The following is an 11,285-nucleotide window of genomic DNA, read 5'->3' on the forward strand; positions in this document are numbered from 1 at the left end:
CATAGGAATGTCTAGCCGGACACTTGCAATTTGTGTGGGATGCAGTAAGCATTCTTCATGGAGCAGGGCCATTGGGCACATTAAGGAATCCTAGGCACCCCCCTCCCAGCATCGTGATGACCAATTAAATGCCCCCACTCACATCCAAAACACCCCCAGGATGGAGTGAGTCCACAGAGCCACCAGACAAGCTGTTTCCACAGTGCTTCTGCACTGCTCTGGGCATCTGATGCCTCCCATGTGTGGCTCAATGACAAACACTAACCTTAAGGCCAGCGGCCACAAGGTGACCACTCCAGCTCCTGCCCTGCTGTCACATTTTGGTGGCAGCGGTGACTGGACTTTCCAGACACACCCACTGCTGCGTGAATGGAGGCTGGAACCAGGGTATGTGGAACAGATGCCTGATCCTTCCCTGGTCCTTCCCCTCCCACACTCTGCCCATTTGGGAAGTCGGGTGTCTGATGGGCACCCCCCAAGCGGGGACTCCAAGCCATCCAAACAGCAGTGCCATGAGCGCCCTAGAGGAGGTACGGGGGCTGAGCCAGGCTCCTGGGGCGGTGAACACCCCTCGTGGCATCCTTACTGTCAGCATCCAGCCAATGGGAAAGGAGCAGAAGGGGGACAGCTGCCACAAAGAGGTGACAAAGGGAGCGTGGATTTTGCCCCTGAGCACTGACAATGGTGAGGGCTTGTTGCTTGATTGAATATATATATGAATCTTAACTCTTTCTTGTACCCCAACTGGGAAGCAGCAGGAGGGTTGGAGATTAGCTGTAATTAACTGTAAGAGTCAAGACATCTTGAAGACAATAGCTGTGTTCCAGAAAGTCTAGGAAGCTCCTGGGTCCTTCCTGTGAAAAAACATCTCCCCTACAACCCGTCAACCGCCACATCCCATCCACAGCTGTCTGCAGCCCACCCTCCTCCGGACAAGACCAGATATGCAGAGCCTTAAGGGGGCCATCATTCAGGCACAAGAGAGGGCTCCCATTACAACTGCCTCGGATGGCTGGTGAGCTGGGTTTGGTTTTCTTTCTATTATGTGATCGCTATGGGAAATTTAGAAAACACAGAAAAGCATGAGGATAGACATAAATGTCACTGGTAATTCCATGACCCAGAGGTGCTCCAGTTAGCATTTGGGGTGTGTGTGTGTGCATGTGTTTACATGTCTATGCATATATGTATACACATATAGGAACAAACATGCACACACATACATATACATATACATACACATAGATATGCTATAGGATAGTAACAATGAACTTTAATTAACTTAAACTTCCCTATTTTTTCTCCCACCTAAGGAGTGGGATTCCCAGCTCCCCTTTGGAGAGTGACCGTCACCCAGGGCAGCCCCGTGGAGTCAATGAGCAGAAATGTGCGCCTCCTGGCGGAAGGAAGAGGGCTCAGGAGACCCAGAAGATACTCCTGGCATAAGGCCAAGTCCACTGCTCCAGGGCTGCACAAAACTTGGGGGCTGATGAGGAAGGATTGGGATCTGATGGGGCTTCTACCTGGGGGCGACCTGTTCAATGTGAATATAGCACCATTCTCAGCTACCCAGCCAGAGAGGCTGCCCTGAATATCCTGCCCTCTGCTGGTGGTCAGCAAACATTCCAGGACATGAGTGTCCCATCAGAGAAGATCCTGGTCTTTGGGAGGCACTTTGTAGCTGCCTGGCCTGTGCCAGGAACCAAGAGGATCCCAAAGTTCTGAGGGTGGTGCCCGGCCCTGGACTCACAGCTTCTTCAGGGGGGAAGACTCACCCATGAAGCCACGGAGTGAGAGCGCACAGCCACGTGCCACCACAGGGCAGCCTGTGCAGGGCTTAAGGGTGGCCTTGCTGACATACTGCTCTGCCACTCACCAGTTGCCCTTTAAGTCTCAATTTGTTCAGCTTTAAAATGGGTATAAAGAGTGTACCCACAATATCAGTTTATTGGGATAACCCACTGAGATAATGCATGTAAACTGCTCCATAAATGGTCACCTTATAATTATTAGATCCAGAATTTCCCCAGGCCTTGCCAGACACTTTCTTATAATAAGCCCTATTTCTCTGACTCTCACCCTCCTGCTAATGTAGGACCTCCCGCCCAAAACCTCACTCAGCAGCTGGAAGTGCCCTGGGTGTGTTGCATGTGAGCTCAGGATTTTCTCTGCTACCCGCGGGACCACCGTGATGCTTTCTCCCTCCTGGCCAAGACCACCTGCCTGCATAGGAGACCCTTCCTCTCTGCCTTCCAGGACACCCCTATTTGCAGTCCCCATTCTGAGATGTCCCCCTCTGTCACCCAGGCTCTGGGCAGAGGGCCTGGTACCTCGGGATCCTACAGTTCCCCAGCCCCAGTGCCCCAGCTCTGGCCAGCAGCCGCCTCTGCATAGACCAGACCCCAGGCCAGGGACCAGGCTGGGTTCCACTTCACCTTCACCCCCTGCTCAGACTGATGGCTCCGAGTGGATGACCCATCCCACCCTGCATTCAGCATACTGGGACATTTTTCCATGTCCACGGTGGACACAAATCTGCCTTCCAAGATCTGCATATCATGGTGCAGAGCAATGGGATATGGGGCGTGGTGGTGTGGTACATGGGCTGGGAATAGCCTGGAAGCTTCTCAGAGAAAGCAGAAGCTGAGCTGGTGAGGCCTGAGCCATGATGGGGCTTGATACCAAGAGATGGGGTGGACCTCCCAGGAGAGGAAAGATGTGCACCCAGGCCCCAACCAGAGACAGATATCACCCAGCCGGCTGGGAGCCCATAAGGTCACAGCATCCCCCAGGGAGACCCACCTCCAGGGACTGAAGCCGCCGGCACACTCAGACTTTTTAAGATCCAATACCTTTTTTCTCTCCCAGCATTTGACGGGGGAAAAGAGCACATGGCCCTACTGAGATGGGAGGGAACAATGTCTGGTGTCACTGTGTCACTTCTCAGAGGGCAAAGACTCCTCCCCTGTGTTTGCAATACCTGCCTCAGGGGTAGATGTGAGAAGGAAAGGCAGAAGTGGAAGTAAAAGCCCTAGAACTGCAGGCTGGGCCCGTGTGCATTGGGGTCATCATTCTTGCACAGGAAGGCCTGATGGAATCTTCCAGACCGATGGCTTCTGTCAATGGGACAGCACGTCCCAGGAGGCCTGCTCTGGTCCCAGGAACCTCCCCCACTTGCTCATACCAGGGCTACTATGTTCTTCTAGTTGGTGGGCATAGAAAATCATCCAGGAAATGTGCTATGTGTGCACGTGCTTCCTCAAATGTGTGTTTCCACCCCCAGGTCCTGGCAGGACCTGAGGCCATGTCAGGGACAGTGGCCCCTGTCCCCAGCTTCAGCCTGCACCCACCTTCCCTCAAAGTCTCTCCTCAGCAGCCCTCGGGGGCCTCTCAGAGAAGTGGCCTCAGCTCCGCCTCTGGCCCCCGCCAAGCTCCCCCCAATCTGGAACCACCCACCCCCCAAATTAAAGAAATAGAAATAAAAAACTGGACGAGTTAATTTGCTAAAATGAAATGGAGTGCAATAACTGATTACATTTTTCCCCAAAGGAAACTTGAGTTAATTTGGCTGGTGACTCATATGCCAGACTGCCAGTTCCAACACAGCATCCCAGACACGACTCCTCGCTGGGCCCAGCTGGCAGCCGCCCTCCCCACTCACTGCTACAGGCACCAGTTCCCGCCTATGTTTCTCGGGGGAGCAGAATGCCCACGGATAGAGAGCTGTTTGTGGCACTTCTGAAACTGCGGGGCACACGCACACTCACACACATAAGTCCATACAGAAGCATGTGTGTCTACATCGCACTTGGCAGACAAGCATACACACATCCATATATGCACACGCACGCACACACACACACGCTTGGGATGCCACAATAAACTGAGATGGGCCACTCAGTAAATCATCCAGCGATAACCTCTGCATACCAATACTGGGGGAAGATCCAACTAAAGTAACTCATTTCTCAGTCAGTCCTATTTTCTCAGCATCTTAAAGATCTTAGAGGGAGAAGAGGCTAGCCAGGGTACTAATGCGAACTCTGCTGAGCTTTGGGTGGATATTCCTGACCCAGCATCCCATGGGTAGAGGCCCCAGATGGGCTTTCCCGACTACTTAGAGTGAAGGGAATATTGAGACCCCACTACTACCACCCATACTCCTCACTTGGCCACATTTCTAATGAAAGCAGCTCCCAGCTCGGGCAGAAGCCCCCAAGGCAGGCCCTGGAGTTAGAAGGCCCCCAGGCCCAATTTTGTCATTTACATGCTGTGTGACTTTGAGCAAGGCACTTACCCTCACTGAGACGCAATTTTTTTTTCTATAAAATATTTTCCTCATCTGGTTGTACAATAATATGAATGTACTTAATACCACTGGATGGTACATTTAAAATTATTTTATGTTGTATGTATTTTAACACAATTTTTTAAATTGGGGGGAAAAAGGCATAAGCTTTCCCTTCTTCTTCCCCCCTTGCCACTGGTTGGGACGTAGAAATGATGGCAGGAGCTGGGGCAGCCTTTTTGGATTCAAATATGGCAGTCACCTGTTGAGCGTGGCAGAACAGCAAGATAAAAGGACAGTGGTTCCTGTGACATTGTAGAGTTGCCGTATAAGTCCTGGATTGCTTGTGTTCAGACTGTTATATGTGAGAGAAGTAAACTTCTATGTTTTAAAAAAAATATTCATGCTCAAACATGGAGAAAACTAAAACCATTCAAAGGGGTTTGTTCATTGGGACAAGGACAAGAGATACTCCGTAAGATCCCTCACCCCGTCATCCCCAGTGAGGGCACATGACCCAGGATTCTGGGTTCTGGTCCAACTCACCCACTAACATCTGTGCAACTTCAGGTAAATCATTTTTTTTCCTAAGCCCCAGTTTCCCTATCTGTTTTCGGACACTAATACTGTCAGCCTCAATTTTCCAAATCTGGTTAATGAGAGGTCCAAGCAGCAAAATCACTTGGAGGAGGGGGGAGGAGCAAGACCAGTGTCCAAGTGGATCTGACAGAGGGCCGGAGCAGAAGGGCGGAGGGAGCCTGCAGCCCCCAGCCCTTGGTCCTCTTGATAAGCCCATCTTACAGGAGAGGAAGCTGGGGAAGAGCAAAGAGGCCTGAGAGGCTGCCAGAGCCCAGGGAGAGCCACGAAGAGTGGGAGGACCAGGAGAGAAGCAGGAGGCCTCACCACTCAGGTACCAGTGGTCAGAGCTTTCTGGAGCCAACGCCCTCACTCCCAGATGAGAAAATGGGGGCAGAAGCCCTCTGAGCTCGGGGCTCTGTGTGGTCTCCCCGCCCCTACTGTGCCAGCTCACTCTGTGGGTCTCCCTGGGGCACCGTGGGGGTAGGGGGGTGGCCAGTCTCCTAGAGGAAGACAGCAAGGACCCCAGCGGCCAGTCCCAGCACTTGGGGCGGGGATGGGGGAGAGAGTCAAGAGATAGGGAATTGGTGAGAAGGGGGAGAGGTGGAGAAAATGTTTGCTGGTCTCCCTGGAGGGCATCTTGCTTCCTTGGGAAACCCAGGAGTAGTTATCAGAATGAAGGACAGAGATGCCTGTCCCAGGATAAGCGCTAAGAAATCTCTCCTTGTGGGTTGACATCCCACGGCAGTGCTTGGAGAGACAGGACCCCATCCCAGACTCCTGCCTAAACTCGGGACCCAGGGCTCAAGCAGAGAATAACCATCCACCCATGACATCACAGCCCGGGGGAGCAACGGCCAGGTTTCTGGGCAGCTGGCACCAGCTGTGTCCACTCTGAGGCTCACCCAGCCCCAACCATGACCTTGATACTAGCCAGTACTCCTCTGTACAGCCTTGAGGTCGGTTGAGCCCTGCTGAAATCCTCCCTCTGTCACTTACAAACAGAGGGACCCTGGGCAAGGAGGTTTTATAACCTCCCTGAGGCTCAGCCCCTGCCTCTGTAAGGAGGTACCCACACGGGGGGCTAAACGAGCTCGTGGCCCTCGGCCCATGCGAGCCCCCTCTCCCTCCACCGTGGACATCTTGGCTCCGTGGCTCCTGGGAAGGGCATTATAAAAGGACAAACAATGCTGGTCAAATTTGTGGTCAGCATCCTCCAATTTCCACAACAATTGTCATTTCAAGAAATAAAACATGTGCTGACATGTCCCTTCTTCTCCAGAAAACAGAGACTGAACATCTGGGTCTCCATCCCTCCTCACTCGGGGTCTGGAGTTTTCCAAGCCCCAGACATAGCAGAAGAAACACGTGAGTCCTTGGGCACCTGGCTTTTTAAAGCACATACCAAATGGCTGCTTTATTTGTGACTATATGAATGTCCTCATATTTTCCACCTGAATATCCTTATATGGGATTCTCAGACTGAAGTAAAGCTGGGTGGCCCCAAAGTCCAGCTTTACAGAGAAATTTCCCTGAGCGGTCATGGCCCAAGTGAGCGTCTGCTGAGAGCTGGGGGAGACGGGAGCTGAGGCCTGGGGATGGGGTCAAGGAGACAAGGGGCCCCACTGCGAGGAGTTTGCAGGTCCCTCTGGGGACACAGGAGGGCACCCAGCTGCCCCAGGAAGGGATGCAAGGCCTGGAGGGTAGGTTGTCCCCAAATGCACAGGCAACGGGGCAGCTCTGCCCACTGCTGCACTCACACTGTCACACACGGATATGCATTCAAAGCACACACAGAGACATCCATTCACGTACACACACAGACACACACAGAAGTGCACTTACACACTCTCACATACATACACACACACCAATACCACCACCACACTAATGCCCCCAACATCCCAAAGCAGGTGTGCAAGCCTGCCTTCCCTGAGGTTCCAGTAGCAATGGGCTCCCAGTCACTCCTAAGCCCTTGGACCACGGACACCTCAAGCTTCACAAGCAGGAATTACTTAGCGTCATGGGGTCTTGTGCTGGTGAGAAAATCGTGGCTCGTCCAAGACCACTGGCAAATTCAGAGCAGAGCCAGGACCACTTCCCCCTCGGCTTGGGAGCCAGAGCACACAGGTGCCCACAGCCCATCCCACTGGCCTCTGGCCTCTGGCAGCCCCTGGCAGGTCCTTGACCCTCCCATCCCCGAATCTTCTGGCTCAGGCCCCCACCCCAAAGCCTGCCCCTCCCTCCTTATTTCAGCCCTACCCTGAGCCCCAGACTTGTACCCAGACCTCCCCCACCCCTGCTGAATCCTCGGGACCTTTCTTCCTCCCCACCCAGTCTCAAAGTTTCCTCCCTTCTCTTGCCTCCCCTTTCTGCCCAGAGGCTGGGCAGGGTTAAACCACAGGTACCAGCGGTCAAGGTCAAAGCTTAGTGTGCCTATCTGCTTCCCTCCAGCCCCTGCCTCCACTCATACAGACCCTTAGGCATCAGGTGTCACCTTCCGCTCCTCTGGGCGAGGTCCAGGGGCGGCCCCTCCCTCCTGGCCGCCCTGTCTCTGGTGGGGCAGAGGCCAGAGGAACTCAGGACCCAGACAGAGGGCTGGGGACGAGGTCGCGCCGTCGCTTCCCCCCGGCGCCGCTAGGTGGTGCCGCGTCAACGAGGATTGGCATGGACGGGAAGGTCTGCGCAGCGAGAGCCGGGGGCCGCGCCCACTCCTCCTACGCGGCTGCAACCATCAGGGTCCTCGTGCCTCGGGTCCCCATGCCCCCGACCCCGGCCCAAGCTCTCCTCAAGGCTCCAGGCTCGCCCTGGGGCTCAGGGCACGCACCCTGGGGCCCTCTTCACCACCTCTGCACTTGGTCCCTGGGTAGCTCACCTGGCCCCACTGGCTTGGCCAGCTTCCCCAAGGCCATACCTTCTCTGGAGGAGGTGACCCTGATTCTGGGGCACAGTGCAGAGGTGGATAGATAGGAAACTTGTGAGGAAGAAGAGCCTGAGTGTCTGCGTTGGGGCCAGCCCCACTGATGGGTCCTTTCCTCTCCCTGAATTTCTTTATCTATAAAGTGGGATTGATCCCAACCCACAGAGTAAATGAGATCAGCATGGATGACTCCTGGCACCAGGCATGGCACAGCCTTGGTACTCAGTAAGCAACAGTGCCTCAGTTTCCCCTTACACCTCCCAGGGATCGTACCTTGCCTCTGCCTTTGCCCTCCTGGTTCCGGGGTCCTCATGCCTCACTGTAGTACAGACTGCAGTTCAGAAGCATCTAATGAACAGCTACCTGCATCTCACCCCGCCACCCCCAGAACAGGAAGGTCATATTCTCCACCCCTTGGCAAAATTGGCCCAGTCCCCGCCCCCCCTTTCAGCATTCAGAGAGACAGGAGAGGCCTCTAGGATGCTCCCATTCATCAGACTCCTCCTGGCCTCTGAGTCTCTCCTGAGGGTAGTCCCACCCCCCTTGCCAGGCTGTGGACCTCCTGGGACAGAGATATCCCATCCGCTCAGTGTGGCCTGGCACAGGGAGGGGGAAGCAGTAAATGCCCAATAAATGCTTGTTAATTTGATTCATGTAAGAAGGAGGGCACTAACAACATACATTGACCCCACTCTGCATCAGGCACTGTGCCAGGGGCTTCTTTAATATGTTCTTCCAACAACTCTGAGTATTTTTCCCACGAGGAAGCTGGGGCTCAGAGAGGGAAGCTGGGGCTCAGAGCTGTCACACAGGGGGTCAGTGACAGCTGGAGTTTCCTTGCTCCAGGGTGCCCCGACCCTCTATGCCATGAGCCCCTCCTTCCCTGCCTGAGACTAAACCCCGAGGCGTGGTGACCAGGCCACTCTCAGACTTTCTGACTCTGTGGCCCACTTCTGACCCTCTGAGGCTCCCACTGTCCTCAGTCACCTCCTAGCCTTTGCAGGGGCTGACCATCCTGCCAGGAAAGATGTCTTCCCAGCCTCACTCCATAGGGGCCACCCTAGCATCACCTCCTGCAGGAAGACTTCCATGACTACAGGGGTCCCCAGCCTCAGAGCCTTACTTGGTCCCTGGCTCAGACACACTGTGGACTCAAGCAGCTATTAGGGACCAGCTGAGAACACATCACCACAATGATGTGTTCCATGGGGGAGCCTACACCACATCCCAAGCCCAGTTTACAAAGAAGCTTTTAGAAGGGCATTTAGGGTATCCCATGGACTGAAGTTTTGTGCCCCCCCCCAAATTCATATGCTGAAGCCCTAACCCCCAATGTGATGGTATTAGGAGGTTGGGCAGGCTTTTGAGAGGTAATTAGGTTTAGATGAGGTCATGAGGGTGAAGCCCACACAATGGGATTAGTGTCCATAGAAAAGAGGAAGAGAAACCAGAGCTCTCTTTCTCTCTGCCCTGCAGAAGACACAGCAAGAAGGCGGCTGTCTGCAAGGCAGGAAGAGGGCCCTCACCATGAACCAAATCTGCCAGCAGCTTGATCTTGGACTCCCCAGCCTCCAAAACTGTGAGAAAAAAAAATGTCTGTTGTTTAAGCCCCCCAGCCTATGGTATTTTGTTACAGTAGCCCAAGGTGACCAAGACAGGGTAGATGATGAAACCATGGCTCAGAGGGGCCAAGTGACCAACACAGTCACACAGCAAACCAGAGCAGACTAGACACAAACCAAGGTTAAAAAAAAAAGAAAAGGGACTTCCCTGGTGGTCCAGTGGTTAAGAATCTGCCTTCCGATTCAAGGGATGCGGGTTGGATCCCTGGTCGGGGAACTAAGATCCCACGTGCCATGGGGCAACTAAGCCCACACATCTAATGAGCCCACGTGCCACAACAAAGAGCCTGCACGTTGCAACGAAAGATCCCGCATGCCGCAACAAAGATCCCGAGTGCCTCAGCTAAGACCCCATACAGCCAAATAAATAAATACTAATTTTTTTAAAAAAAGGAAAAAATAGGCTTCCCTGGCGGTGCAGTGGTTAAGACTCTGCACTTCCACTGCAGGGGGAGCGGGTTCAATCCCTGGTCAGGGAAGTTCTGCATGCCACAAGGTGAGGCCAAAAAAAAAAAAAAAACCCACACTCACTTAAGGGACAGGGCAAAGTGAAGTTGTAGAATACAGCTGGGAGAGGGGGTAACTGTGCTGGGGGTGCCCTGCGCTGGGCCCCAGGCCTCTGTGCCCCCATTGCACATCATCACCCAGTTTGTGTAACCAAGAGAGCTCTGCCATCCAGTCACCAGGACTGATGCCCCTGACCACCTATAGGTATGCTGGGGTGGTTCAGGCCGGGCCAGTCCCTGCTGTCCCCAGGACAGCAGAAACCCACTAACGTCATCATCTTAGCATCTCAGGCTGAGATTCGTCGGGCATTCTTGAAATTGCCCCCAAGACAGCATCATGTGGGACTTCCCTAGTGGTCCAGTGGTTAGAACTCAACACTTCCATTGCAGGGACACAGGTTTGATCCCTGGTGGGGGAACTAAGATCCCACATGCCGCGTGGCACAGCACCCCCCCCCAAAAAAAAAGATGGCATCATGGAGCCAGCCCCGGGCTGGGGGTTGGAGTTAGGTTCTGGCCCTGCTCTGCCCCTGCCCCTGGGTAGCCCTGGGCCCTTCTTTGAGTTTCATCAATACAACAACAGGCTGGGGGTGGGTGGGCTCTGAGTAGCAATGTGCTGGAGGCAGCTCATCCCCCACTATAGAGAGATGCTGTGCCTCCGGCCACGGCGGGAAAATTTACACCACGGAAAGCAGCAAGCACTACTGCTTTTTCCTCTCTTTCTTTCCTTCTTTCTCTCCATCTCTGCCTCTGTCTCTCTCTTCTTTTTAGAGCCGGTTGTTAATCATTTATCTTCAGGGCCTGGGAGAGAGGCACATTCCTCCTCCACCGACAGGACAGGCCGGCCCAGGAAGCCAGCCGGCACCTCCCAGCAGCGGGCCTAGGCCCTCTGGTGCCCCTGGACCTGCCAGGGTGCACGGAACAAGGCAACATCTGTTTTGCCACTTGCTTGCTTTCTTTCTCTTGCACGAGCGCGGGAAACCAAGCTGATCCCCCCACCCTATTTGCCATATGCCCCGAGCTTGTCTGGTCCCAGAGTGTCCCTGGAAGAGACAATACTTTTAGCAGAGTCACTGCCAGGCCTCACACAGACCATCAAAAACGAGGGGAGAGGGCTTGTAAGGTTCATCTTGGATGGGGGGCGGCACGCAGCAGTAAACCCGAGCCACAGAGTTCCTGTTCACTCCTCCCTGAGGGATTGCAGAGTGATCAATCAGTGAGCTTGGAAGGCAGGACTCTCGTGAATTTGGGCAGCCCCAGCGTGGAGCTGGCCTAATTTGGACACGGGCTCAGCTAAACCTGGCCTTCGAACACTCTAAGGGAAAAAGAAGAAAAAAAAAGGCTTTGCTAAACTATAAGCAGGATGGCGATGG

This window comes from Mesoplodon bidens (genome assembly GCF_964165515.1).
Source record: "Mesoplodon bidens genome assembly, chromosome: 15".
NCBI classification, from domain to species: domain Eukaryota; kingdom Metazoa; phylum Chordata; class Mammalia; order Artiodactyla; family Ziphiidae; genus Mesoplodon; species Mesoplodon bidens.